The sequence below is a fragment of the Somniosus microcephalus genome, unplaced genomic scaffold (genome assembly GCF_052327205.1).
Source record: "Somniosus microcephalus isolate GS21.2 unplaced genomic scaffold, FLI_Smic_1.0 unresolved_chr1, whole genome shotgun sequence".
NCBI lineage: Eukaryota > Metazoa > Chordata > Chondrichthyes > Squaliformes > Somniosidae > Somniosus > Somniosus microcephalus.
The window spans coordinates 52334614-52358914 of NW_028225179.1; the positions used below are offsets into that span (position 1 = coordinate 52334614).

At 45.8% G+C, this 24301-nt stretch overlaps 1 non-coding gene across 1 annotated transcript; it reads left to right on the forward strand.

Annotated features, from left to right (window-relative positions):
* On the forward strand, positions 1-72 carry trnat-cgu (transfer RNA threonine (anticodon CGU)). The gene has a single exon. It is a non-coding gene; the product is annotated as a tRNA-Thr (tRNA).
* The last annotated feature ends 24229 nt before the right edge of the window (positions 73-24301 follow it).

Genomic DNA, 24301 nt, shown 5'->3' on the forward strand with positions numbered 1-24301 from the left:
GGCGTAGTGGCCAAGTGGTAAGGCGTCGGTCTCGTAAACCGAAGAGCATGGGTTCGACCCCCATCTACGCCTCGGAACATTTATCGCATTTAATTTGACATTTTTAATGTTTCTCCTTTTTATCTCTATCAAATACATTCATAACTTTGAGCATTTCTTTCAACTCTCCTCTTGACATTCTTTGCTCTAAAGAGAAAAATCCCCGCTTCTCCAGTCTCTTTGCATAAATGAGGTCCCGCATCCCTGGTACCATTCCAATAAATCGATTCTGCACTCCTCCAAGGCCTTGCCTTCTTTCGTAAAGTGTGGTGCCCAGAATTGAACGCAATACTCCAGCTGAGGCCTCATCGGTGCTTTATAAATGTTTAGCATAATTTCCTTGCTTTTATAATCTATTCAGCTATTAATAAAAGACAGGATCTGAAATCCGTTTACACAGCTTTCTCAACTTATCCTGCCACCTTCAATGATTTGTGTGCGCACACCCCATGTGTTCCAGTTCGTGCACCCTCTTTCAAATTGTACCATTTAGAGCTGGTTAATTAATTGCAGGGGAGAGCATTCTGAGTGGTTTCGGGGCCAGTGGTCTGCAGAGGGAGACGATTAAACGAAATAATCGGCCCCATTAAAGTTCTACCATTTAGTTGACATTGCCTCTCCTCATTCTTCGGACCAAAATATATCACTTTGCACTTCTTTACGTTAACTTTATCTGCCATGCGTCTGCCCATTTCACCAGTCTCTTTCTCTTCATACTCCTCCTTTGTAGCTCTTACTATCTGCTTTGTGACCCTTTGCTGTTCTTTGTAACTTTCCCATTCACCAGGATCGCTGCAATGTTTTGCATTTGTGTTTGCTTCTCCTTTTATTTTAATGCGGTCTCTTACCTCTAGCCGCCCATGCCTATTTTTTGGCCAGTAAAGTTCTTGCCCCTCAGATGTTTAAACTGATTCAATTTCATCTTAAATTATTTCAGAACACCTCCCACTTCTGTCGTTTTACTTGTGAACAGATTTGCACAGTTTATTGTGGCCAGGCTCTGTCTTGTTGAAGACGGCCTTGCCAAAACGGAGAATCTTTGTAGCTGCTTTGCATTTCTCCCTCTCAAACATTGCGGTGAACTCGAAAATGTTATGATCGCTATTAAATACAGTTTCACGTATGCTAAATCTGATGAATAAATCTGGCTTGTTACTCATTACTAAATCTAATATGGCATGCCCCCTTGTTGGTTCTAGGACATATCGTTGTAGAAACTATCCCAGACACACTTAAAAAACCTTTCTGACAAGTGCTAGTCTGCTTATCCCAATCTCTGTGAAAGTTAATATCCCCCATTAATACAACACTGCCTTTACGATGCGCTTGTCTAATTGCTGCATTTATACAATCTAGCACTTCAGACCAGCGACCAGGGAACCTATACACAAATCCCACTGTCTTAATCGCTCAGTCTTAAATCGTTTCCTATTTCTTAATTCTAACCATAAATTCTCCACTGTCTGTTTACCTCTCGTTATATCCTCCTTAACATTGAATTGATTTCATCCTGAATCACTAAGGCTACTCCTCCCCCTGAACCATTTCCCTATCTTTCCTGTAGTCCTCCAGCAGCACCTCCGCCCCTTTGTATTCCCGCCATCTTGAGATTAAGGCTAATATTCCATGAACCTAGCATTTTTTTGTACGTGTCCGGTAGTTTGAAGTAATTACGCTACGTGGACTATTAAATCTCTCTGCTCCTCCACAGTTCCTAACTATTTGCCATTTTGAAATTACTCTAATCCACCTTTCTTAGTTCGAAAGTGGATGATCTCACAGTTCCCCACATTGAACCCCGTCAGCCACAGTTTTGCCCATTCACTTAAAGTATAAATGTTCCCTTGCAAATTTCTGCTTCCATCTACACTACTTACTGTGCCGCCTAACCTGGTGCCGTCAGCATACTTGGACATACGATGGAAGTCATCGAACTGTGAAAGAGGGCTCAGAATGGGAATCGAACTTTGGGCTGACGTGAAAGGGCGTTGGTATTCGGAATGTACAAAATACAGTCCCCAATGCTCCTCTTATCTGCAGCAGACCGAACGTAATTCGTAATATATGTTCGATCCTTATTGGTTGCTGTAACCTGATGCTGTAGCTCGGTGAATCATTGTTTCAATATGGAAAGGATTTTGCCTCTGTGGGACAATCAGTTAACACGGTCGGCCGTGAGCTCAAAAATTAATGGTTCTGCGAACGATCGGGTAATCTTTACATTATTGGCTCACAGTTTCAGATTTCAACGTGCGTTTTGACTGAAAGGAAATGTGCTACAAACATTGCCAGCTGGGCAGAGCTGACATTCCCACCATTAACCCTGCGATCGGAAGCAGGCACATCAAAAATATATAAAAGCCTGAGATTGGCTTCACGGAAATCAGATTTCATCTTAGCAGACAAGTCTCCGAAAGGCCAATGGGAGGCTGCACTGGTTGCAGGAGAGCTGGTTAGCTGTGACATGCATATTTCCGCAGTGAGCCAGACCAGACTCTATCCAGGTTTCCACAATGAAAGTCACACCGTTTATTTTGGAAGAGCAAAATGATACTTACATCCTGACTGGTTTCAGTTGATATTTGAGAGATCATTATAAGATCCTGCAGGGCTGCCTCGGTTAATAACAACTGTCCGAAGCTGCATTTCAGACATGCCATCAAATCCATCGTTTTGTTGCCGTTTTCCAGAACCCCGAATGAGTGAGGCCGCAAAAAGCAGCTCTCTTCAATCACCCGCTGCTGGCAAAAGCCGCGAATGTGGCCTCAGACAGCGCATTACAACCCATCTCTGGTGAACACGATACCACTGAAGCAGAGTTGTGCACAACTTTGCATCTCTCGCCTATAGGTGACGTTGTGGAGGTCGATATTATAGAATGGTAGAATATTACAGCACAGAAGTGGGCATTCGGCCCATCGTGCCTGTGCCGGCTCTTTGAAAGAGCGAAACAATTAATCCCGCTCCCCTGCAATTTCACCATAGCCCAGTATTTTTTTCAAGTAGTTATCCAATTACATTTTCAAAGTTACGATTGAATCTGCTTCCACTACCCTTTCAGGCAGTGCATTACAGATCTTAAATATCGCTGTGTATTAATGTTTCCTCATCTCTAAACATAACAGAAGTCTTTCATCCCTTGTGCCATTCTAGTAAATCTCTACTGCAGACTCTCTGAGGCCTTTACATCCTTCCTCACTGTGGTGCCCAGAATTTGCCACACTACTCAACCTTATGCCTAAATGATGTTTTATGAAGTTTGAGCATAGATTCCTTGCTTTTGTTCTCTATTTCCCTGTTTATAATAACAAGGATCCCGAATGCCGAATACTGTCCTGCTGAATATTTAAAATGTTGCGAACCCATCAGCAAATTTTGAAATTTGCTCCCGATACCCAAGTCCAGGTCATTTATATATAACAGGAAAAGCGATGGTGCTAATACCCACCCCTGGGGGACACTACTGCAGCGAAGGCAGCGCATTGCTGTCCATCCTTGGGAAGCAAGATACAATATGGCCTGGCAAAGCCTCCTCATACACCGAGCACAGCGACATAAAATCCGTGGAGATTGAATCCAGGTCAATCAGCCTTCCAGCAACAGTTGGCGAGGAACGAATGAAATGAAACATTTTACTTGCCTCAGTGAGGAAATCACTGGATAATGTTACAGGAAAAAAAACAGAAAATGCTAGAAATACTCAGCAGGTCAGCCAGCATCTGTGAAGAGAGAATCAGAGTTAACGTTTCGTCAGAACTGGAAAAAAGCAGGAAAAAGAACAGATTTTAAAGCAAGTGTAGGTGCTGGGAAAGGGGTAGGGAACGAAAGAACAACAAGGATGGTCTGTGATAGGATAGGAGGCAGTAGAGGGTAAGAGACATTAACCGATATTCAAGGCAAAAGGAGATGGTAATGGGGCAGCTTAAGAAACAAAAGATGGCTCTAGATGAAGTGTAAATTGCCCTGACAGAAGGAAAGGCAGCTGCCATGTGGGAGCGAAGAAAATAAAACACAAATAAACAAAAAAGAAGTGTGGAAAAAAATATACATGATAGGTGCCGATGTTATGGTCTGAAATTGTTGAACTCTATGTTGAGTCCAGAAGTCTGTAAAGTGCCTAATCAAAAGACGAAGTGCTGTTCTTCGAGCTTACTTTGAATTTCAGTGGAACAATTTAAGAGGCCTAGGACGGTGAGGTCTGAGCGGGAGTGCAGTGGAGAATGACAGTGACAGGCGACCAGAAGCTCCCGGTCACCCTTACAGACTGAATGGAGGTGTTCTGCAAAAGGCCACCCAATCTGCGTTTGGTCTCCCCAGTGTACAGAAGACCCCATCGTGAACATCGAGTACACTATAGTAAATTGCAAGAAGTACAAGTAAATCGCTGTTTCACGTGGAAGTGATGTTCGGGGCCCCTGACAGTGGGAAGCAGCTGGTATAAGGGCATACGTTGCATCTCCTGCGCTTGCACGGGAAGGTGACGGGTGAAGGGGAAGAGGTGATTGGGGTGATAGGGGCGTGGACCAGGGTGTCACGGAGGGAGCGGTCCCTTCAGAATGGTGAAAGGGGAGGTGATGGGAAGATGTGTTTGGTGGTGGGATCACGCTGGAGGTGGCAGAAATGGTGGAGGATGATCCGTCGAATGTGGAGGCTGTTGGGATGAAAGCATAGGGGAACCCTATGGTGGTTGCAGGAGGGAGGGGCAGAGGTGAGGGCAGAAGTTCGGGAGATAGAACGGGCACGGCTAAGGGCCGTGTCAACCACAGTAGAGGGGAATCCTCAGTTGAGGAAAAATGAAGACATGTCAGAGGAACTAGTATGGAAGGGGGAATCGTCAGAGCACATGTGGCGCAGATGGAGAAACTGGAAGAATGGAAGAGAGTCCTTACAGGAAGCAGGGTGTGAGGGAGTGTAGTCCAGGTAGCTGTGGGAGGAAGTGGGCTTATAGTGAATGTTTGTCAGTAACCTATCCACAGAGATGTTGACTTAGAAGTCGTGGAAGGGAAGGGAAGAGTCAGAGATGGACCATGTGAAGGTGATGGACGGGTGGAAATTGGAAACAAAGTGAAGGAAATTTTCTCGTTCAGGGCGAGAGCAGGAAACAGCACCGATACCGTCATCAATATACCAGAAAAAGAGGTGAGGGAGGGGAAGTGAGTAGGATTGGAACAGTAAGTCAGGATGACCAGTCGGTCTCAGGTGTTTAGGTCGGGGTCGCTCCTGGAGGTGTGGGCTCGCATCCCACTTCTGACGTTTACTCCTTTGTTTATATAGCACGATTTTGCGAGAGGTCCTTTCTCGGCCCTTTTGATTATTGCTTCCAGAAAACGAAACCGACTTCCATCCACGGCAGATTTATTTTATTGGTTGTAAGTATGTATTGTGTTGGGAGTAAACAGAACAGGGCCCGTGGAATCAATCCATTATGCTCAAATTTGCAGTAATCCACGCAAGAATTTATCGGACAGGACCGAAATCATTCCACAACAATCTCCAGCGGTTCTGGAAGAAGGTCACTGCAAACCATGATATTGATATCAAGCCTTTAAAGACATCAATTAATGTCTTTCTTAGCAATCCATTACCTGTGGTCCTTGTAAATATAATCAGATGAGTCCATGTTAGATAAAGATGTATTTGTGAGTTGCTGTTGTTGTTGTGTATGTAATATGTGTGCTACTTTGAACCTATGGACAGGACTGCACTACTTGTTGGGCGTAGTGATACGCAGTACCACTCCTGGCCATAGGGGTATAAATAGTACTGTGGGTACTGATCTCCCCTCAGTTCCCGCCTGTGGGCATGAAGTAAAGACCTATGTATAGTCCCTACCTCCAACCAGTAAAGACCTGTTTGAGTTATACGTTTAAGTCTTTGTGTTAATTGTTCAATACAATACACATACTTAACACTGGCGACGAGTCAGGTTCTTACCCTGCGGCAGTTGAAGAGAGGTTTCAAACATCACCACCCCACTAGAAGCGACAGGCTTTAGGACTCTGAAGCCTCCATCAGCGACTGAGCACTGGAGTGCAGCAAACATCCTGACAGCTTCCAGCGACTGACAGAAGTCTTTCTGCAGTTTCCTTGTTCAACCTAGGTGGTGGGGTAAGCCGTGCAGTGTTGGCTGCAAAGACAGGGCTGGGGAAGTTGGAGAAGATAAGGGCGATCGCAATCCCTGATAAGAGCCGCGGTGAAACGCGCGAGCGGGTAAGCCAGAGCCCGGGAGGGAGCGAGCAAGAGCCGCGCGAGCGGGTAAGCCAGAGGCCGGGAGCCGCTTCAAGTGCGAGGCGCAGCGCGGGCCAGCGATCGGAACCAAAGATAAGGGCCGCACTCGGGGGCTGAAGGGAGACGGCGTCGGGGGACGGGTGAAGACCGCCAAGCGCGGGAAAACCGCCATTTTGTGGGCGGAGGACGACGGCAAGAGCAGGAAGCCGCCATCTTTGATAACAAGTAAACAAAATAAAATCTGAGAAATTGCAAATCTACAATGCCTAAACACGGGAATATTAGCACCTTTGATAGTGACCTCGAAGATTGGGCCATATATGTTGAAAGAGTAAAAAATTATTGTAAGGCCAATAAAATTCATGACCAAGATAAAGCTCTAACATTATTAAATTTAATGGGTGCGAAGACATACGGGCAATTGAAACACCTGTTATCACCAGATGAACCGGCGGATAAGACGTTCGATGAGATTGTTACTGTCCTGAAAGATCATCTAAACCCCACGCCGCTGATGCTAGCGGAACGATTTAAATTTTACGACAGAAGGCAGCTACAGCATGAAAGCAATGCTGATTATTTGCTGGAATTGCGTAAATTAGCGAAATATTGCCAGTTTGGAACGGGACTGACAGAGGCACTTCGAGACAAATTTGTGTGTGGTTTATTTAAACAGGATACACAAAAGCGACTGCTCGAGGAGAATGAGCTGACGCTTGAGAAGGCGGTCACTATGGCAGCAGCACACGAAGCCGCAGCGAGAGGCACGGCAGTAATGCAGCTACGGTCACCGGAGCTCAGTGCACACAAATTGGGTGTGAGTTCTGGCAAATGTTATCGTTGTGGAAAGACAACGCATGATCAGAACCAGTGTTGGTTTAAAAACCAAGAATGTAGAACTTGTGGTAGGCTTGGACATATAGCTAGAGTATGCAGGTCAGGGAAGAAGACCAGCAACAAGAAGTCACCGCAAGGAAAATACGCAAAGGTACACAAGGTGACCGAACAGGAGTCCGATTCAGACGCTAGCAGTAATGAACTGGCTAGCTTAAGCTGTAATGAACTGGCTAGCTTAAGAGTACTCAACGCTGGTAAGGGTGCAGACCTCCAGACAATTTGGGTCACTCTTCAGATAGAAGGAGTCCAAGTAAAACTAGAATTGGACACTGGATCGGCATTGACGGTCATAAATAAGAAAGATTACGGAAAGTTATTCCAACATATTCCCCTACAGGATACGGGGATTATATTGAAAACATACACGGGGCAAAGAGTGTACCCCATCGGGAAAATAGAGGTTGCAGTGGTCCACAAGGGCGAAGACAGTCAAATAATGGACTTATATGTGATATCTGAAGGAGGTTCTCCACTACTAGGACGGGAGTGGATTAGGAAAATGAATATGGACTGGCATTTCCTACAAACAATAACGATTGAGAACTCGGTGAAGATAGTCGGTCCAGACTCTGGAACGGATGATGGTAAGCCCAACTCAGGTGCAAAAGACAAAGTTTCAGCACAGAATTCCACTGAGCAACAACAACATAGTTTAACTGTGGATTCTGAGTCTGGCAAGTCTACTGATGTGCCCACTTCTGAGGGACACCGGGCTCGAACTCAACTCCATTTCAAACTACAACAGCAATTAGAACAAATGCTTCGCCGTTGTGAGCAAGAGTTGAATGCAACGAAAGAGTTCTTTGATATAGAGTTGGAGAATCTGGAAAGACAACAGAAGCAGCTGATGGAGAAAATGGAGCAGGAGCACACAAATCGTCTGATGTCAGAGGAGTTAACGGTCAGCCAACTCCTGCATATGCTGAAGGACAGGACTCTGAAATGGGAAAAACTTGAAAACGAACTTCAATATTCAAACGAAAGGGGTTCGGAGCTCTCAAAGGTTATTGGAAGAGCTGAGGTGGCAACACAGACTGAGATGACTGTAACAGAGCAGCCCTTGGATGCCAAAAGTACGCTGACTCACGTCAACGTAGAACAACAGACCGCTGAAACAGCTGCTCCGGTAGAGGGATTGAATAGTCCGATCAATCAATCTCCAAAAGAAGTTGAAGTAGTAAAATCTCAAATGAGGTCATTAGTAAACGACTTGCTGAAAGCCCAGAAAAAGCTGGATGAAGAGGTACGCATGAAGAAGTCTCTTCAGGAAAGATGTCTGGACTTGGAACAAAAGCTGGCTAACGCCCAGCTGGGTATGGAGGAAATCGAAGACCCTCTCGCTGGCCTAGATCAGGACGACACCGAATATTACTATGTCCTGTCCTGCCCAACTTGTAACTTCGACTCCCACCATACAGAAATCATGGAGGAGCACCGAAAGTCTACGGAACATGGGGAGAAGGTGGCTCTACTACGGAAAAAGGAGGGAGAGAAGGAGGAACTGCGCATGCAGCTGGCAGCTGACAGTGGAACCCAGAGAGTCTCCAAGAAGCAGAAAAGGAAAAGTCGAAACAGAAGATGACCCATCTGAACCATTATTACCTCTACCAGATCACACACGTGGTCCCTCCGAACGGAGCCAATTCAGTTCGGAAGTTCAAACTGTTAAATCCATGGAAGGACTATTGAATGAGTCACTCCAGCAACGTGAACCGACTCCACCACAGAGATTGAATCTGTGAACTGTTTTCCGCAGAGACTGAATCTGTGATCTGTTTTGACATGAAGTTATCTATGTATCTATGTTATTCTGTTATGTAAACCTGAAGTTATATGTGTATATATGTTATTACGTTATGTTAAATGGGGAGATGACTGTAAAGCTAGGAAGGGAGGAATGTTGTGTATGTAATATGTGTGCTACTTTGAACCTATGGACAGGACTGCACTACTTGTTGGGCGTAGTGATACGCAGTACCACTCCTGGCCATAGGGGTATAAATAGTACTGTGGGTACTGATCTCCCCTCAGTTCCCGCCTGTGGGCATGAAGTAAAGACCTATGTATAGTCCCTACCTCCAACCAGTAAAGACCTGTTTGAGTTATACGTTTAAGTCTTTGTGTTAATTGTTCAATACAATACACATACTTAACAGTTGTGTTGAATGTAAGTGATTTTGCGTCTCTGTAAGTTGCTGATATACTTAGATGTGTCTGTATTATTATTAATGTATTGGTGCGTGATCTGTGTCAGTTATAAAGGTATTTCTGAGGTCTGAAAATATCCAATCCGGCACGATTCTACCTTCTCATTGCCCCACGTGGGGTACGGTAGAGTATCTGTTACATTCGGATTCAACATTTGTTTTTAGTAACTATGTTGACATTTAGAAATGTGATAATTATAAAAAAAACAACTCTTGTTCCACCAGCCTTTCTGACACTGCTTCCGCGTCGCATAATCTCTCTGCTACCGCCCAAGTGTCCCTCAATCTTTCTGATACAACCTGAGTGTTCATTACCCACTCTGATATCTCCATAGCATTGCTCACCCTCGCTGATAGATCCTCAGCGTCTCTTACACTCTTTGAAACATCCGAAGCGTCCCTTACGCGCTCTGATACATCCCGAGAGTCTCTAACCCTCCCTGATACCTCCACAGAGTCCACTACTCTCTCTGGTATCCACTCAAAGCCCTCATACCCCCTTGATACTATCTCAGGAACCCTTCAATTCCCTCACATCCTCTTAGCTCACCTTTGCTATCGCAATCCCCTCTGAGAAACTTTTAGACTCCCTGATACCAGGTGCAAGGAGTGTTTGGAATGCCGTGGCTCAGGACAATGTGGCAGGAATCGGCTGACTTCACAGCGTGTGCAGGAAAGTTAAGTGGACTTTGTGTGTGAGAAGAGCACCGAAATGTTTTGCTTGGAGCTCCGCCCTTGAGGCAAGTTTTGTGTTGTTAGGTAAACTGCTATAGTGAAAGCACAAAATTAAAAACAGAAAAAGCTGGAAATATTCAGCAGCTCAGGCAGCATCTGTGGAGAAATATTCATTTTACCAGCATATCACTGTCCACTGTGACTGATACTTCACGTGGGTCATAACTTACAATTTCAACACCTCCGTCCAAGGAACAGTTTGGGCGGGAATGAGGACCTTGCTGATTTGAGAAAATAGAGCGAGGCAGCAAAACAAAACTCCCCACTGTGGATTGGGCAAAGATGGCACTCAAATGCAGGAGCCTTGGATGTGTTGAAGTAATGAAAAAAAGTTCTAGTCTGAAATGCAACAATGCTAGAATTCGAAACCCTGCGTGTAGAGCGGAGTCGATTAACGGTCCACCTCCTTAACCTCTCAACCACCTCGCCCCGTGAACACAGCGCAGAGAGATCTTTTCTTTCCTTCTTTCTCAATGCAAATCCCTGGACCCAAAGGAAAAGCAACAGGAAAGCCAGCTTTCAATTGTCAGTCACCAGCATCAGAAGTGAGATAGCAATGACGGGCTAGCGTGGCTGAGCGTTCTAAGGCGCTAGATTTAATTTTCAGTCTTTTCGGGGGAGTGGATTCAAATCCCACCGCTGCCACAATTATGTTTATTTTCGGGTTTTACCAAAGAAATGCTCGCTGCAAAGTTCAAAATAAAAATATATAATATAGGAAGCATTGATTAGGTCAAGCAGCATCTAGTGACTCATACTCTTCATCAACAGTCCCTTTATTACGCGGCATCGTGCATGGCAATGTTATTCTTTTTATTCCTTCCTGGAATGTGAGCATCGCTGACAAGGCCAGCATTTATTGCCCATCCCTCATTGGCCTTGAGAAGGTGGTGGTGAGCCGCCTTCTGGAACCGCTGCCGTCCGTGTGTTGAAGGTACTCCCGCATTGCTGTTAGAGAGGGAGATCCAGGATTTTAACCAAGTGATAATGAAGGAACGGCGATATATTTCCAAATGACGATGGTGTGTGACTTGGAGGGGAACCTGAAGCTGATGGCATTCCCATGCTCCTGCTGCCCTGGTCCTTCGAGGTGGAAGAATTCAGGGGTTCGGGAGGTGCTGCCTAAGAAGCCTTGGCGAGTTGCTGCAGTGCATCTTGTAGATGGTACACACTGCAGTCACGGTACGCCGGTGGTGGAGTGAGTGAATGTTTAACGTGGTGAATGGGGTGCCAATCAACCACGCTGCTTTGTCCTGGATGGTGTCCAGCTTCTTGACTGTTGTTGGAGCTGCACAGATCCAAGCAAGTGGAGAGTATTCCATCACACACATGACTTGTGCCTTGTAGATGGTGGAACCGCTTAGGGGAGTAAGGAGGTGCGACACACGCCACAGAATGCCCAGCCTCTGACCTGCTCTTGTAGCCACAATGTTCATCGGTTCCCAGACACGGCTCAGGCCGGGACCACCAGCTCTGCTTCGGCTGGATTAGAGAGCGGGGATCCTGCGCTGTTGTTGAGGCGGTCTGGCTGCTGCTGCTTCCACCTCTCACACTCCGAGAGCCCGGGCGGTAGTCCCACCACCTTTTCAGGCCGTGCTTTCCACATCCTAACCACTCGCTGTGTAAACAAAGTTTGTTCTTATGTCGTCTTTGGTTCTTTTGCCAATCACCCTAAATGTGCCCCCTCTGTTTCTCGACACTTCTGCCAATGGGAACAGTTTCTCTCTATCTACTTGTCCAGACGCTCATTATTTTGAACACCTCTGTCAAATCTCTTCTCAGACTTCTCTGCTCCAAGCAGAACAACCGCAGCTTCTCCAGTTTATCCACGTAACTGAAGTCCCTCATCCCTAGAATTATTCCTGTAAATCTTTTTCTGTACCATTTCTAAGGCCTTCACATCCTGTCTAAATTTTGGTGCCCAGAATTGGACACAATACTCCAGTTGGAGCCGAATCAGTGTTTTATACAGGATCATCATAATTTCCACGCTCTATACCTCCATTTTGCAGGGCTACGGGGAAAGGGCGGGAGCGTCGGACTAGCTGAAGTGCTCTTGCTGAGAGCCGTCACGGGCTCGACGTGCCGAATGGCCTTCTTCCGTGCTGTAACCATTCTATTCTCTGATTCTGTGAAAGGCACTATATATATGTTCAAGTTGTTGTTGTATTACGGTTTGTTATAATATTCGTAACATGCAAAATCCAAACTTTACAAAATTAAATCCACACAAAATGCCACGGGGAAATTATTTTGAATAACATCCATTGCACCTTTGCAACACATCTTTCCTTTTATTTGTCTTTCCTCGGTTTGCTGATGAACGTTTAACTCGCGGCCTGTTCACGTTGATGGTCACAAGCAGGAACAGATAGACAGAGCGTGCCTGACCGCTCCGAGATCTGCCAAAGTCATAACGGCACAGCAGGAGGACATTCGGCACATCGAGTTGGGGCCGGCTCTGTTTAGAGCAATCCAGTCCGTCCCATTCCCCCGCTCTATCCCCATAGCCCTGCAAGTTTATTTCCCTCAAGATCCTATCGAGTCTCCCTTTGAAAACATTGAGTGTCTCCACTTCCACCACTTGCGTCGGCAGCGAATTCCAGGTCATCACCACTCGTTGTGTAAAAAAGGATTTCCACTTCTACCGATATTTTGTCAGCATCCACCTCCTTAGTAAACACTGATACAAAGTACTCACTGGGTATTCTAGCCTTTCCTGTGCATCTAAGCATATATCACCTTCTTTTTCCATAACAGGCCCCGCCTTGCCTCTTACTACCCACTTACTGTTTACATGCTGGTAGAAGATTTTTGAGTTCCCTTTTATATTAACCGCCATTCTACTCTCATACTCTCTTTGCCAATATTATTTTCATCTTCACTTCCCCTCTCAACTGATTGTATTTGTTCTGGCTCTCCCTTGAAGAATGCACCTGTCATTCATCGTACACCCTCTTTTTTGTTTCATCATCTTCTCTATCTCCCTCGTCATCCAAGGGGCCCTTGCTTTGGTTCCCTTACTTCTCCCACTTGTTGGAATGTAACTAGCCTGTACTTGGAACGTTTCCTCCTTAAGGATCACCCATTGTTCCGTTACAGTTTTTACTGTCTGTCTTTGGTTCCATTTTATCCTGGCTGGATCCTTTCGCATCCCATTGAAGTTAGCACTATTCCACTTTACAAGGTCTCCTCTAGATTGTCCCTTGCTCCTCTCCATTGCTAATCTAGATCTTATGACACGATGATCACTCATACCCAAGTGTTCTCCACAGACACTTGGTCGACCTGCCCCACCTCATTCCCCAGCACCAGATCCAGAAATGCTTTCTTCCTAGTTGGGCCAAGAACATATTGGTCAAGGAAAATCTCCTGAACAGATTTCAGAAATTCCTCCCCTCCTTTCCTTTTACCCTAGCATTATCCCAATCGATATTTGGGTAATTAAAGCCAGCCAATATCATCATTTTATAGCTGTATAGCATCAGTTTAGGACAAATGCATCAAATGTTCACCCGACAGAGAGAGAGAAAAAATCAGAAAAATGGGTTGAAGGAGATAGGGAAACAAATCTAAATACAGAAAATATAAATATTTCCTAGCCTTGATTTATCGCTATTCCAACCCAATACTTCAGTGGTGGATAACTAACTTCAGTGTAAATCATTCAGTTCGAGAACAGGACTAAAGAAAAAGACACGCAATAACTAAAAACTGCCGAAACCAGAGACCTTAGGATCGTCAGTCGAGCGCTCTCCCAACTGAGCTATTCTGGCCCCTAGTTAATGAAGCTCCGTTTCACACTTTTGGAAGAAAATCTAACCCCGGGTGGACTCCGCTCATTCCTCACTCCGGGGGAATGGGACCCGACCAGATCTCGGAGCTCAGGTTATGTTAATGATCTGCTGAAATGTTTATAAACACAGAAAGCTGACACACCAAGGGAGACCTCACAGGGTTGGACACGGAGTGAAATACACTGAAGGCTTTTTTGTAACATTTACAGAGCACACTAACCCCGAGCAGCAGAGGAAATTATATGAAGTTCAATGTTCAGCATCGAGATGCTGGGGAGATAAGTGTCCCGAATCAGGGAGAGATTTTCTGATACCGCTGCTGAATTTCGTTGATGTCAAACACTCCCTGAACTCACTGCAGGAATTCAGATCTGGTGACCGCCTGTGAAATCAGCCTAAGAGCTAAAATAACACAACTGCCCAACGTGGGGCTCGAGCCCACGACCCTGAGATTTAAAGTTTCATGCTCGACCAACGGAGCAAGTCGGGCCCACACCCACATTCACCCTCTCTGTCTGTTAATGCTGAGCGACAGCTGTTGGCTCCGCCCCAGGAGCCCGTCTTGTTCTGCAAACCATGAACCAGCTTCCTCTCAATTCCCAGGTTTATCAGTAAACTGACCCACACAAGCCCGAGAGAGCGATGGATTCCTCTCACTGATCGACAATAAAACTCAGATTTTCTGCTCTTTTCACCTTCCAAACATTCACATCCATTTTGCTCAGTATTTATTTCGCTTTCCTTTTTATTCTGTTCGTGCTTCTCTTTATAAACATTTCATTGCAATTATTTATGAGAGGGAAGAAATGAACAGAAAATATTTACTGGAATGGTTCCAGGGATGAGGGACTTCAGTTATGTGGAGAGCCTGGAGAAGCTGGGGTTGTTTACAGCAGAGACGGCTAAGAGGAGATTTGACAGAGGTGTTCAAAATCATGAACGGTTTTGACATCGTAAATAAGGATAAACTGTTTCCAGTGGCAGAAGGGTCGGTAACCAGAAACCACAAATTGAACCTCATTGGTAAATGAACCAGAGGCGACATAAGGGACCATTGTTTCATACGGCGAGTTGTTGTGATCTGGAATGCACTGCCCGAAAGGATGGTGGAAGCAGATTCAAGAATAACTTTCAAAAGGAAATTGGATTAATACTGGATGGCAAATCTTTACATGGCTGTATAAAAATATCAGGGTATTGGAACTAATGGAGAGTTCTAACAAAGAGGCAGCACAGGCGCGATGGAAAGTCCCAGGTTTCATTTCTGCCTGCACTGAGATCGATGATCTCACCCAGTGTGCTGCCGGGCTCTACAGAAAGTAGGAAGTGCCGAGGTTCCTACACTGGCCTGTGCTTCATCAGCTGATCTCACCCGGCATGATATTGAGCCGCACAAAGCAGGATGGGCCCAGGCTTCATCACCGGCCTGTGGTGTGTTAGATCACCTCATGATGTGTGCTACTGAGCCATCCAATTCAGTAAACTCTCTGTATACATCCCCGGTTTGTGCTGAGTTAGCAGATATCACCCGGTGTGGTACTGAGCATCATACAGAGCAGGATGGGCCCAGGATCATTGCACGGCTTGTGGTGTGTTTGCTGATCTTATTTGGTGAGTTACTGAGCCTAAAGAACAGCGGAGGTCCAGGCTTCATCTCTGGTCTAAGCTGAATTATCTAAGCTGAATTCTCTGATCCCACCTGCTGGCTGGGCCTCTGTTGGGCATATCTGCGTCCTTGTAGCAACAGTCCGAGTTAAAGGTCATGGTGTGTACAAGAGTTGTTCAGGTCTTCGTAGAAACTTCCTGGGCCTGTGTAAGATCTTACTGGGTCTGTGGTTGAGCTAGCTGTGTCTGTGTAAGAGCTGTATATGTCAGGGTCGGAGCTGTCTGGGCCTGTATGTTATATCTGGGACTGTGTAAGAGCTGTCTGTTTCAGGGTAGGAGCTATCTGGGTCTGCATGTTCTATCTGAGTCTGTGTACGAGCTGCCTTTGACAGGGTAGGAGCTGTGTGGGTCTGTATGTTATATCTGGGTCTGTGTAAGAGCTGTATGTGTCAGGGTAGGAGCTGTCTGGATCTGTATATTATATCTGGGTTTGTGTAAGGGCTGTCTGTGTCAGGGTAGCAATTGTGTGGCTCTTTATGTTATATCTGAGTCAGTGTAGGTTATTTCTAGGTTTGTGTAGGAGCAACCAGGGTATACGAAGAAGCAGATGAAAGGCAATCAACCAGCAACATTAACTGTTTCTCTCTCCACAGATTCTGCCAGACCTACTCAGTATATCCAGCATTTACTGCTTTTATTTCAGATTTCCAGCATCAGCAGCATTTTGCTTTGATTTCTATGAAGAACATGTCTGGGCCCGTGTAGGAATGTCTGGGTCTGTGCAGGAGCTGGCTGAATTTGTGTATGAATGTCTGGGTCTGTTTAAGAGCTGTCTGGGTCGGTGTAGGAATGTCTAGGTCTGTGCATGAGCTGTCTGGATTTGTGTATGAATGTCTGGATCTGTGTAGGATCTGTCTGGATCTGTGTAAGAATTTCCGGGGTCTGTGTAGAAGCTGTCTGGGTCTGTGTAGGAATGTCTGGGTCTGTGTAGGAGCAGTCTGGGTCTGCGTAGGAATGTCTGGGCACGTGTTGGAACATTCTGTGCCTTTCTTGGAACAGTCCGTGCCCGTGTATGAAGTGTCCATTTCAGTATACGGGCTCATGTATAGGCGCTGGCTGTGTCATTGTAGGAATTATCTAGGTCTATGTAGGAGCGAAAGGATCGGTGCAGGAGTACTTGGATCTCTCCAGGTGCTCCCTGGATCAGGGCAGGAGCTATCTGGATCTGTGTAGGGAAGTCTGTGCCTGTGACGGTGCTCCCTGTGTCAGGGAAGTAGCTCCCTGGGTCTGTGTAGTTAAGTCTGTGCCTGCGATGGTGCTCCCTGAATCAGGGTAGGTGCTGACTGGGTCTGTGTAGGAAGGCCTGTGCTTGTGATGGTGCTCCTGTGTCAGGTTAGGAGCTGTCTGGGTCTGTGTAGGAAAGTCCATGCCAGTGATGTTGCGCCCTGTGTCAAGACAGTTGCTGACTGGGTCTGTCTAGGAAAATATGTGCTTGTGATGGTGCTACCTGTGTCAGGGTAGGAGCTGCCTGGGTCCGCTAGGAAAGTCTGTGCCTTTGGTGATGCTCCCTGTTTCACCGTAGGAGCTGTCTGGGTCTGTGTAGGAAAGTCTGTGCCTTTGGTGGTTCTCGCTCTGTCAGGGTGGGAGCTGCCTGTGTCCATCTATGAAAGTCTGTGCCCGTGACGGTGCTCCCCATGTCAGTGTAGGTATAGTCTAGGTCTGAGTAAGCTTATTGTTCTGAATCGAAGCTGCCTGGGAGTACATAGGAACTGCTTTGATCTTTATAGACAGAAGAATCATCTGATGGGGCTGAGATTTGGTCAGAAGGTCACAGCGCCTCCGTCCGCATCTGCGCTTTGTAAAGCACTTTTTTTAGGTTTGAATTTACAGATGGGTAAATTGATAACCAGGGGTGGTAGGAGCCTCAGCGCCCCCGGGTGAGACATGGATGAATATGCCCGGGCCCGGTCCCGAATGTGCAAATGTGGCAGAAATCACGATGGCCGGGGGAGGAGATGGGCGGTGCTATGAACTGAAACCCCTGCCCAAAACAAAACTTGCCACAGTCACAGAACCGAATGGTCACTTCCGGGCAGTTGTTACATCACTTTCTGCCTCCATGTCTTCTCAATGCCTTTGCTGATACATTGTACAAATCTGAGGCACCGCGCCAAACTAGTGCAGAAACTCTGCTGCTGCTCTCGGGATGGGCAGCTGCTGCATCGATACATTACCGTCCTAACAGCTCATTAATTGTCTGAGTGGAGCAGTGCGGCGGTTCAGAAGATGGTAGAGAAGGCATTGTCAGAGCTGTCTCGGTCTCAAGTGCTCTGCTTATCAAGAACGGCCAACAGATGGCTTGATTATGGAAACGTTTTAAGTGTACTTGCTTCACTAGCGGCTCATTGGTCAAGGGGCATGATTCTCGCGTCGGATTGATGAGCATAGAATATGCGTGAGATCCCTGACGAGCCCTCATTTTGCTCGCGACTTTTGACCTTGAATTCAAAACAAAGAAACATAGAAGATAGGAGCAGGTAGGCCATTCGGCCCCTCGAGCCTGCACCGCCATTCAATGAGATCATGGCTGATCATCCAAAATCAGTACCCTGTCCCTGCCTTCTCCCCATATCCCTTGATCCTTTTAGCCTTAAGAAATATATCTAAATCCTTCTTGAATATATTTAATGAATTGGCCTCAACTGCCTTCTGTGGTAGAGAATTCCACAGGTTCACCACTCTCTGGGTGAAGAAATTCCTCCTCATCTCTGTCCTAAATTGTTTACCCCTTATCCTTAGACTGTGACCCCTGGTTCTTGACTCGCCCGCCATCGGGAACATCCTGCCTGCCTCTAGTCTGTTAGAATTTTATAAGTTTCAATGAGATCCCCTCTCATTCTTCTAAACTCCAGCGAGTATAAACCCAATCGACCCAATCTCCCCTCATCCGTCATTCCTGCCATCCCAGGTAACAGTCTGGTGAATCTTCGCTGCACTCCCTCAATGGCAAGAACATCCTTCCTCAGATAAGTCGACCAAAACTGCAGAAAATACTCAAGGTGTGGTCTCACCAAGGCCCTGTACAACTGCAGCAAGACATCCTTTTTCCTGTACTCGAATCCTCTCGCTACGAAGGCCAACATACCATTTTCCTTCTTAATCGCCTGCTGCACCTGCATGCTTAGCTTCAGCGACTGGTGCACAAGGACACCCAGGTCTCGTTGCACATCCCCTTCTCCCAATCTATTGCCGTTCAGATAATAATCTGCCTTCCTGTTTTTGCCACCATAGTGGATAACCTCGCAATTATCCACATTATACTGCATCTGCCATACATCTGCCCAATCACCCAACCTGTCCAAATCATACTGGAGTTTCTCAGCATCCTCCTCACAGCAGACACGCCCACCCAGCTTTGTGTCATCTGCAAACTTGGAGATATTACATCTAGTTCCCTCGACCAGATCAGTAATATATATTGTGAATAGCTGGGGTCCTAGCACCGATCCCTGCGGTACCCCACTAGTCACTGCCTGGCACTCGGAAGAAGAGCCATTTATTCCAACTCTTTGCCTCCTGTCTGCCAACCAGTTCTCTATCCAAGTCAGTACCTTGCCCCCAATTCCATGTGCTTTAACTTTACACGCTAATCTCTTATGACAGACCTTATCGAAAGCTTTCTGAAAGTCCAAATACACCACATCCATTGGTTCTCCCTTATCTGCTCTAACAGTTTCATCATGGAAAAATTCCAGATTAGTCAATCACGATGAACCTTTTGTAAATTCATTTTGACTTTGTCCGATCCCATCACTGTTTTCCAAGTGCTCTGCTATTACGTCTTTTATAATGGACTCTAGCAGTTTCCCCACTACCGATGTCAGGCTTACCGGTCTATAATTCCCCGTTTTCTATCTACCACCTTTTTTGAATAGTGGGGTAAAATTAGCTACCCTCCAATGCATGGGAACTGTTCCAGAATCTATAGAATTTTGGAAGATGACCAGCAATGCATCTACTATTTCTAGGGCCACTTCCTTAAGTACCCTAGGATGTAGATTATCAGGCCCTGGGGATTTATCGGCCTTCAATCCCTTTGAAATATTTGGAAAGATAAAAGAGAAGTTTCCAAATCTATCCAAGTGAATTTCAAGCGCTTTGGGAAGAGGGTCAGTGCAATTATTCTGGATCAGAGGCAATCTCTACGGGCTACACTTTCTATCAACGAGTTTTTTCGGGAGGTTGAATGCGATATTCACCCAGTTCTGGATTTTCATCTAACTGAAGTAGATAAATGAACGAAAGACTTGCATTTATTGAGCGCCTTTTACCACCACCGTACGTCCCAAAGCACTTTGCAGCCAATGAAGTACTGTTGCCTATCCCTGTTGTAATGTAGGAAACGCGGCAGCCATTTTGCGTGCAGCAAGCTCCCACAAACAGCAATGTGATAATGACCAGTTCATCTGGTATTTGTTGTTATGTTGATTGAGGTATAAAAATTGGCCAGAATGATTGATGTCCCAGTTTTATTCAGTATACAGACAGTCTTTAAGATATATAATGATGGAGACTGGGAAGGACACCGTTTTCACACCTACCCGCAATGATCACAAGATCCTCGAGGAAGGCCAATCAGCCCATTCTAATACAGCCCTCCAGAGCATCCCTAGTCTTCACCTCATTGTTTAATCCAGTTTTGTCCTAAATCATTCCGGGGTTTTCACCACCACTGCTCTGCCTGGAGTCCATTCTAAGTGTTGATCATTCTCCTGATGTCAGTCCTAAAGTGTTCACTTTTACTTTTGAGGCTGTTTCTTCTTGCTATTTCTCCCACAATGTAATCTTGTATTCTTGTAGATCTCTGAAATACCATGTCACAGATGCCTCCGTTCTAGTCTGAAGATTTCAATTTTAACTTCCAGCGGCCAGGGGTAAATTCCCTCCAGTCTCTGTTTGTTCTACAGGATCGAGGCGTGTCTGGTACTGCTGCTACCTCCTCTGGCCGCTGTGCAGTATTGCACCACCTGCTGCTACCTCTGCTGGCTGCTGCGCAGTACTGCTGTGTACGGCTGAAACTGGTACAACTTCGACCTCCTCTGCTTCTAGCTGTGCCAGAACTGAAAGAGGAGAATGAAGGGTGGGGAAGCGAACTTACAGAATCGAAGGAGTGAAAATACGATGTTTTGATCCAGTCTGCTGACACCTAATGTAGGGTAAAGTTATCTGAGAAGGAAGAGAACAGAATTCACGAACTTAGAGCGGGAGTAGTCCTTTCAACATTCTACCTGATCCAACATTACATTAGATCATAGCTGATCTGCATCTCACCTACATTTTTCTGCCGTTGCTCAATCTAACTCGATCCCCTTACCTAACAACAACGTGTCGATCTCAGTCTTGGAAGCAACAATTGACCCCCACGGACTTATCAGGAAGAGTGTTCCAGATTCCTACAAACCTTTATGTGAAAAGATGCTTTCGGATTTGAGTTTGAATGGAGCGGCTGTAGTTTTATTTTTTCCCCCTTGTACTTGATTCCCCAGTCAGAGGAACTAGTTTAACTCTATCTACCCAATAAACCTTTTAACACTTTAAACACCCATCAGCTCACCCATCAATCAACTAGATTCAAGAGAACAGAAGCCAAGTTTATACAATTAATCCTCATAATTTAACCCTGTAAGCCTCGGTATTAATCTGGAAAATCTGCGCTGCACCACTCCAAGGGCAATATATCCTCCCTGCGTGCGGTGCCCAGAACAGAACACAACAGACTTGACTATTCCAATGCACGCCTGGCCGGCTTCCTATGTTCTATCCTTTGGGAAACTAAGGTAATCCTGATGGCCCGTGTCCTTACTCGCACCAAGTCCTGTCCAACATTACCCTGTGCTTACTGACCTGGATTGGCAGGGCAACAATTTCTGTGTGAATAACCTGGAGAATCGGATATTATAGGCACGTGTGATGTTATTGAAACCCGTTGCGAACGAGGACTTTTTCATTTTGAGTCTAACTTTAGACAAACCAGAATCACTGAATGGTTGCTTATGATCAATTTTGATTATGGAGCCTGATATTGCTGGGAACTCGAATCATAATAATGATGCAATAAAGGCGTGCATCATTATTATTGCACAAATGTTGCAGCAAGCACGAGGCGAGATGGGTTGCACTGCACCATAAACTGATGGTTTTCCGCTACAAATGGGAACATATTGTGCTTGTCCGGGATTTATACATGACACCTCTCACATATCAATCAGTGAAACCCTTTAACGAGAATCAGACCACCAAAAGAACGAGCCACTGGGAACGCAGCCGTTCAGCCAGTGTAGAATGTATCGGCCACCAACACCCCATCAGCCGGCGTTTCAGATAGCTTGTGTCCATTCCATCTCGGTCTCTATTCGGTGAAAATTCCTCTCTGACCCAACTAGGTGAGCAGATTAAATCCAGGAAATCACCCTGGCACTGTATTCCTCGCAGGACCGAGCTGTTGTATGAGGTGAATCTGCCCCAGCCAGAAACAAGTCCAGCTCTCGCTTGAAGAAATTCAGCGAATCGGCGTCCACTGCCCGAGCCGGCAGATTGTTCCAGAGTTCCACTATTCTCTGTGAAAAGAACCACCTCCAGACATCTGATCAAGATCTGGCCTTATACAACTTAAAATTGTCACACTGGTCCTCCCTCAAATATTTAATTGGAGCAAATTGTGAACTGGACCAACATCTACTCTTTATCATCTTGTAAACATCGATCAGATCAACCCTCATTCTAGACTTCTGTAAAGTGTCGACACGCAACTCGTTCAGCCGATCTTGACAACTAAGATGCTTTATACTGGGAATTAGCCTAGTGGTTCCCCTCGGCACCCTTTCCAAAGCAGGTTGGCCTTTATCTCAAGAGGACTGAAATACTAAAGAGGAGGATGATATTCTCCAGTTTACAATGTTCTAGTTGGACCACAGCTGGAATATTGTGTTCTGTTCTGGGCACGACATGCAGGAAGGATATATTGGCCTTGGCGTTGTGCAGTGCAGATTTACCAGATTAACACGGTGACTTACAATGGTAAATTATGAGGATTGATTGTATAAGTTTGCCTTCTGTTCTCGTGAGTTTAAAAGATTGAGGAGTGATCGGATGGTGGTATTTAACATATTAAATGGATTATTAGGGTAGATAGAGATAAACTATCACCTCTGGGTGGGGAATTATAGACTAGGGTCATAGCCTCAAAATTAGAGCTGGGCAATTTAGAAATCAAATCCGAAAGCAACTTTGCTCGCAAAGGTTTGTAGAAATCCAGAACTCTCTATCTGGAAAGGCTTTGAATGCTGGAGGTCAATTGTTGCTTCCAAGACTGAGATCTACGCGTTGTTGTTAGGTAAGGGAACCAAGATATATGGAGTGAAAGAAGAAAAATGGAAGAGAACTGCAGAACTTTTCTGTCCTAAAGCAAATTTCTTATCCAAGCTGCCACTGACCCACCTATTCCATTCGCCTCAATTTTGTCACCTAGCCTTCTATGTGCTATTTTGTCAATAGCCTTCTGTAATTCCATGTTGACAACATCCATTGCATTCCCTTCATCAATCCTCCCTGTTACTTCATCAAAAAATGCAATTAGATTAAGCAAACATGGTCTGCCCTTTACAAATCCGTGCTGGCTCTCCTTAATGAGCTTAAACCTCTCCAATTGCCCATTAATTTCAGACTTGATTATTACTTCTAAAACTTTACTCACCACTGATGTTAAACTGACCGGCCTGTAGTTATTAGGCTTGTCCTTAGATGTTGTCTTGAAAAATGTTCTCACATTTGCCAGTATCCAATCCTCTTGCACCACCCTGCATCTAGGGAAGATTGGAAAATTATGGCAAGCACTTCCGCTATCTCGCCCCCAATTCCCTTAGCAACCTGGCATGCAAGCCATCTGGACCAGGTGACGTATCCACTCTAAGAATACCCAGCCTGATGTAAAAAGACGAATGAGCTCTTGCTTTGAGTATAAAACAAGACTTTAATCAACTGTTTCGAAACCATGAGATTTCTAGTTGCATCACCAGTTCCTGGTTACAGAAACATCCTGAGCAAGCAGGGCCCACGGCCGAGTATTTATACTCCTTGGATGGCGCCACCAGCTGGCCGCTCAGTGTTACTTCATGCGTTGTTTCTTCATGATGTGATTTATAACATTCTTCCTGCCTAAAAGATTTGGAAGTTCGATGACTTCCTTCTAATGGATTAGGCGGACCACGAATAGCCGCAGTCTTTTAGATCTTTGTTTATGGCTGGAAGGCACGTCTCCCCGGGCCATGTCTTGGTCCCTGGGTTGCTTGATCCGTACTGGTAGCTCGACAGGGTCCGTGCCGCTTTGATCAACCTGAGGGAGACTGGGGAGATCGTGACTCCGGGTGAGGGCCCCCACAGGCACAGAACTGGCTTCAGCTTGGTTGATAGCTGGGAAATGACCAGCGTCCTGGCTTCGGGTGCCCATCCCATGGGGAGCGCTCGGCTCCCTTAGTTGATCCAGTGGAGTAGCTGGCAGATCTCTTGATATCCCAGGTAGGGCGTCATCTTCAAAGGAGCGCAGAGTGTCGGCATCATTATTGTGGTCCCTCTATCAGTTGGGTCCGTGGGACCAGCTGGACTGGGAGCCAGATCTCGGAGTGAAACGGTGGACTCCCGGCCATCAGGGTACCGCACGTGAGCGTAAGTGGGATTAACGTCTGTTAGTTCCACCTCGTCGATGTGGGGATCTTTTTAGAACATCGGACGAATCTT